This window comes from Etheostoma spectabile, chromosome 3 (genome assembly GCF_008692095.1).
Source record: "Etheostoma spectabile isolate EspeVRDwgs_2016 chromosome 3, UIUC_Espe_1.0, whole genome shotgun sequence".
NCBI classification, from domain to species: domain Eukaryota; kingdom Metazoa; phylum Chordata; class Actinopteri; order Perciformes; family Percidae; genus Etheostoma; species Etheostoma spectabile.
In genome coordinates this window covers 13,614,506-13,620,215 of record NC_045735.1, presented here as the reverse complement: position 1 = coordinate 13,620,215, position 5,710 = coordinate 13,614,506, and positions in this window count along the sequence as shown.

Genomic DNA, 5,710 nt, shown 5'->3' with positions numbered 1-5,710 from the left:
AGGAAGGCATAGTGAAGTCTAATAAAGCTCCAGCGTGTCTGAGAGCAGAGAGGCCCCAATCCATAGGGGGGGACTCAATCTGCCATTGCCCATCAGTGAAGCCCTAAAGCACAGCAATGGCTGTATTCCTAAGAGCTCACCAGGGCAGTGTTGGTTACTAAGCAGGTCTGAGCCGCTACTACCTCCACTGCTTTCTCCACACTACAGTCCATCACACAAACACCAGACACAGTAATGACCAATACGCCTGTTCTGTGCAACTGACATGGCTTAGCCCCAAACTGTGAGGGACAGCTGATGTTGACTGACAAACACTGCGCATTGCCGTTTGTAGACTATAGCAAAAAGTAGCACAATTCTGTGTTTCTTTTGTCAGTCCACCTCAAACTCCTCAGGATTTTATTGTGTAGCATCGGCCTTCAGATAATTCATTGTGGAAAACAGACTCAACAGGTGGTTTAAGCGCCACCTTAAAGGAACCCTGTTGATGTTTTTAAATAGTAATGAGCCCTACTGTCTCCACACCTACAACTTGATGTTCCCAGAGCCATGCAGTCCTGAGACACTCTTCATTTAAAGGAACACTTGACTGATTTTTAAACTTATTTCCATTTATTAATCAAAGTGGTAGCAGGATCTTTGACTAAGACTTACAAAAGTAATACAAAAGCCAATACTCTCAACAATCAGCTGAACCAGCCTAGTTTATGTCATTTCCAAATGAGATTGATGTCAATGGATGGTAATAGAACTACAGATGTGATTTTTTATTTTTTTTATTTTTTACAGCCAGCATTTCTGGGGTCATCACTCTAGCTCGGAGTTGAAAAAGGCATTGTGGTCAGGAAAAATGACATCCTACTTCACATTTTATAGCAGGTTGTCAGGGACGGTTAATAAGACTGAACTACAGCCCAGTAGAAGACACTTTTTTTTCCGGGAGACAATACAAGCCTCTGGGAACTGACAGGTAGGGTTTTTGTGCTTCAGCTCACCAGTGCCAACTCAAACCAAGTTACTCTGCCACAGTTTCAGAGGGGCCAACAGAAACAAGATGGTAGTTACGTGAGTAAGTGTTTCTGTTGACTGATGGTGGATTTCTACATCAGATACATTTACTGTATCTTTTTCATTTTAATTATCCAAGTGTGTTATAATTTATCTGTAAAGCGCAGCTTGGTTGTTTTTAAATGTGCTCCATGAATGAATTCACTTGGCTTGACTATCAATTAGTCTGGCCATAAATGCTTAATGTGGTGAGAGTATCTACAAAATGTACAGTACATATTTACTGGTTTACCTTCCCCTTGCCAATCACACTAAAGTCATTGTTTAGTTGTGTGTACATTTGTACATGCACAGCCCGTTGTGTTTGCACACTGGTCAGGTGAACAGAAACACAGTATCAGCAGGTGTGATAAGGGACTTATGTCGGACAAACAACTCATGAATTTGGATTGATTGGTGGGTTTGCTGCTCCACCGGTACCCGTAGACACTCTGAGCAGAAATTCTCAGTGAATTTTTACTACATTTAATACATTATTGCATGTTTACCTAACATTGTCATTCTTGCTTCTTCATATGGTAATATTACCACCGGCACTTGTCTACACTGTTAATGCTGTACAACATCTTTTTGTTTTTGAGTTTTCCTTATGAATATCAAGGGTCTACAGATAGAGTGTGTCACATGATGTACAATAAATCCCTGTGAGGCAAACTTCTGACATTGTTCACATAATAAGCTGAAATGTCTCCATTTATGTTATACATCATATATTCATAGACAATTTACTCCATCTGCTCAACACTTCAATATCTTCCTTTCAGATTATACAGCTCAACTGACAAGAAATTGACACGCTCAACTTTGCTCAGACTTTCACCTAAACCGACACTTTACCTTCTTTCACCCCTCCATTTCAACTGCCACTTAAACTTTTTTTAGTATATCAACTATTTCAAGTGAAATGTTGAGAGAAGTTGAAGTGCTTGTGAACTTTCTTTCCCCTTAAATTGTCAGAAAACTCATCTACAGTAATGTTACAGCTTTTGCCGTAACTGTATTGTTAAACTGTGTTGTATTTGTAGTGGAAATATCCCATTACATTGGGCCAGTTATTATACGCAGGAATTATAATAAATATACCACCAAACTAAATGGATTAAACAATGTATGGTTGGCTCCTAATAGTTAATATAACTATACTTTAGGGTAGATTTCTGTCTCCTTTGACTGAATACGACTGAAACCAAGGAGCCTCTTAAGAATGCTATTTTCATTTTTTTGGTGTAGCTGATACTGAGCTGAAAGACACGCCTTTCCTTTCTGTACCTCGCCCCCCCCCCAATGCTGTCCACCATGTTTTCAATGTACAGAGGAACACTAGCACAGCTTTTCCAGATCTCACAGAGGTCTTCCCCTCTGGACATAAAGGCCACTTTATACAGCTGTACATCTGTGACCCAGCCTGTAGAAATGTCACACCAGGGCTGTTTGCGGCCTTTGTGCTGGGACACACGTACCGCTGTTACACCCTCTCACCCACAGATGCCAGTCAAGGATGACACTAATACATGCTAACGCATTCAAATGGAACATGTGCTGCAAACTGCACATTTCTCTGGAGTTTGATTCATCCTGTACATCGATACTAATGTTTAAAACATTTGACCTCCAATTCTTGATATCAGTGCGAAGCTAAATTTGTTAAATCTGGCCTTGGACGCTGTGATTGGTCTAGTGACAAGACCTCTGCAGGACATGTGCACCATCACGGAGCGTATTTGCAAGGGATTACCTCGATGATCTGTGATAAAGTGCTCAACTGTTTTCCACACACTGCTTTCAGGGCCACAAGGGCATTAGAGGTGGATAGAAACAGAGAGAGCGAGAGAAAGAGGGGAGGGAGACAGAAATAGTAAGCGAGCTAGATGGACGCATAGACAAAGAATGACAGAGAGACATTGAGAAGTAGAAACAGAGGAAGACAGAAGGCTGGGCAGAGGGAGAAATGAGCAGAGGCAGAAGTGACAGACTGCAAGTATGAGATGGCAGAGAGGGAGAGTGAGAGAAAGAGGGGAACAAAGACCATATTGTCAGTGCTGGGCGCTAATCGTCCCCTCTTAGGCTGCCAGAGACAACAGGTGAGAGCAGTTTGACTCCCTGCAGACTCCATGAAGCTTTCAGGGCTGTGTGCATGTGTGTGTGTGTGTGTGTGTGTGTGTGAAGGGGCCAGGGGACCTCAGGAGAACTCTGCCAATGCCAACTCAAACGGCAAATGAAGAGTGAGGGCCGCACCATCAAAGGGCTCTTTTCAGACATGCCAGTGCCTTGACTGTAAATATGTGTGTGTGTGTGTGTGTGTGTGTATTGTGTGTGTGTCCATTTGCATGAGTTTTCTGTGTGTATACATCTTCCAAGAAATTCTCCTCCTCTTCACACCAACAAAGTAGCCTAATAAAGTTGTGTGTTCAAAGCAACAACAAAGGGGACGTTGCATCGTGAGGCTGTGATGTGTGCAGAAGTGCATGGCCTTATTATGTGTTAACAATCTGATAAGGCATGTGACCCAGAGCAGCTGTTTGCAAAACACAGCTATTAAGAGCAAGGAAGTGAATTTCAAGCAGGAGAAATTAAGAAAGACATAAGGAGAGCAGTTGCTACTGATGTGATTTTAAAAGACATTTCTATTCAAACTTTTTAATTTTTGTAGCTCACACCCTCATTTCCAACACTGATAAAAACAGGCCCACAACTAGAGCCACGAAATTAAAACCCAAGTTGTAATACTTTTGTGACAGCAAACCAACAATTAGTTAAAGCCCCCACACACATATAGTCTACCCACACAGGTGCTAACGCACTTAAGTTTCTGATTACATTCTTTTCAGGACTTTGTGGGCTGGGTTCACAGCTCCCTCAGTCTCCTGTTGGCTTTGTTGCACCTGTTACCTGACCTGGCCGGGTTTAATTAGTAAGCATTTGAAAAGACCTGCGAGAGTGTGCTGATTAAACTTTCACAAAACAGTATTAGGAGAATAATAAATATCCCGGTGGCTGGATGCTCGTTTGGATGGCACTTTTATAACACCTGCTGTGACACGTCTGAAAATGCAGTCATTGAAATATGTGTTGGTTTGCTGGTGGTGTTTCATGCCAGAGAGCAGATGTGTGACAAGCACAGTGCCATCAATTGGCAAAGCATTGCATGATTTCAGACTCATGTCAACCTAACGAAAAACATCATCAAGTATTCAAGAAAAAGCAGCGATCACTACCATAGATGACATGATTAATATTTCTCTCCATTGTGTTTCTGTGGCGGTCCAAAAGACTTATGGAGTGAATGGAAAAGAGTTGCTGTGGAAAGTGCAGTGCTCTGTAGTGCAGGGCATGGAGAGTTAACTATGCATAGAGGGATAAACAAATGTACTGGAGTCACAGCAGACCATGTCAAAAAAACATCTGGGGGCAATGTGTGCGCGTATTTTTGCTGGCATATTTGTGTGTATGTGTGCATTTGTGTGTGGGAGACCACAGGCCACATCCTCATGATCATCACAAGATCAAACCTATTAATCCATCATACATGTGAGTGTAAAACGTCATTCACCCGAGATAAAAATAAGGGAGATAAGGTTACAGTGTGGAGGTTTTAGGTTTGAGGCGTGTTACCACTGAAAGCATTCTCAACAGTTAAGTTATTGCTGCCGATACTTGAGCTCAGTTGGGTTTTAAATGCCAAGAGATGGCCTGCAACAAGAAACAGCCTGAAGAAGTACTGCCTGTCAAAATAAGATATAGTACCTCTGAGGACGCAGCGTATAGAGAGTGTGTTAAAAAACGTATTTTCCATCTGGGAACCAACATTATCAATCTTTTTTCCTAACAAACACACCTAGTTTTAAGCTTATGAGGATACAAATGCTCAGCCCCAGTTTGGCCAGTATTTCACTGGACTACAGTACTTTATGTTGAAGTGATGCGGAAAAGCTTTGGCATCATATTGTCTTCATATGACCCCGAAAATGCATTTATCAATATTCATCCATTCATTTATCTATCATGGTGACAACTCGCTACCACATCTTGTTAGATGATACCCTCCAGTTGCAGCAATGGTGGTTATGTCACCAGTCATCTGCCCCTAACTCTTCTCTTTGCTCCATTTGCCAAGATTCATCCCTCTTTCCCTTCCCAACGAGGCCCACCGCAGTCAGGAATTGCACCCTCTGCAACTGACCTCAACAGGGATCAGCCATGCTTTCCTTTTTGTAGCCTGCTCAAAACTTCAGGGGAAGTGTAGACTTAATACCATAGCTGACTGTTCAGGCAGCTGCGGTTACATGTACAATATTTCTTCAACCTGATTGAAATCATTCTGATCAAGGATTTAAACGTAACTGTTTAAATGGACACTTAATAAATGTAGATGATAAAGTGATAAGATGTGTGTTTACCTGCCCCAAAGCATGTAATCTGTTCTGCTCATTGTAAAGCATCTAATCTGTCAGACATATAGCCCAAAGGAAGAAAACTCTTTGTATGGAGCCTTTTGATCCTTGAGTCGTTTAACAATACTTAAATCTTTTAAGTTCTCCAACAAAAAAGTTGCATTAGCCACAGACAAGTTTTGTTTTGCTGCCGTGTTTCTGTCCAACCTGGAAGCAGGGTTACCCAATGTTACCCCCATATGGGGCAAAAG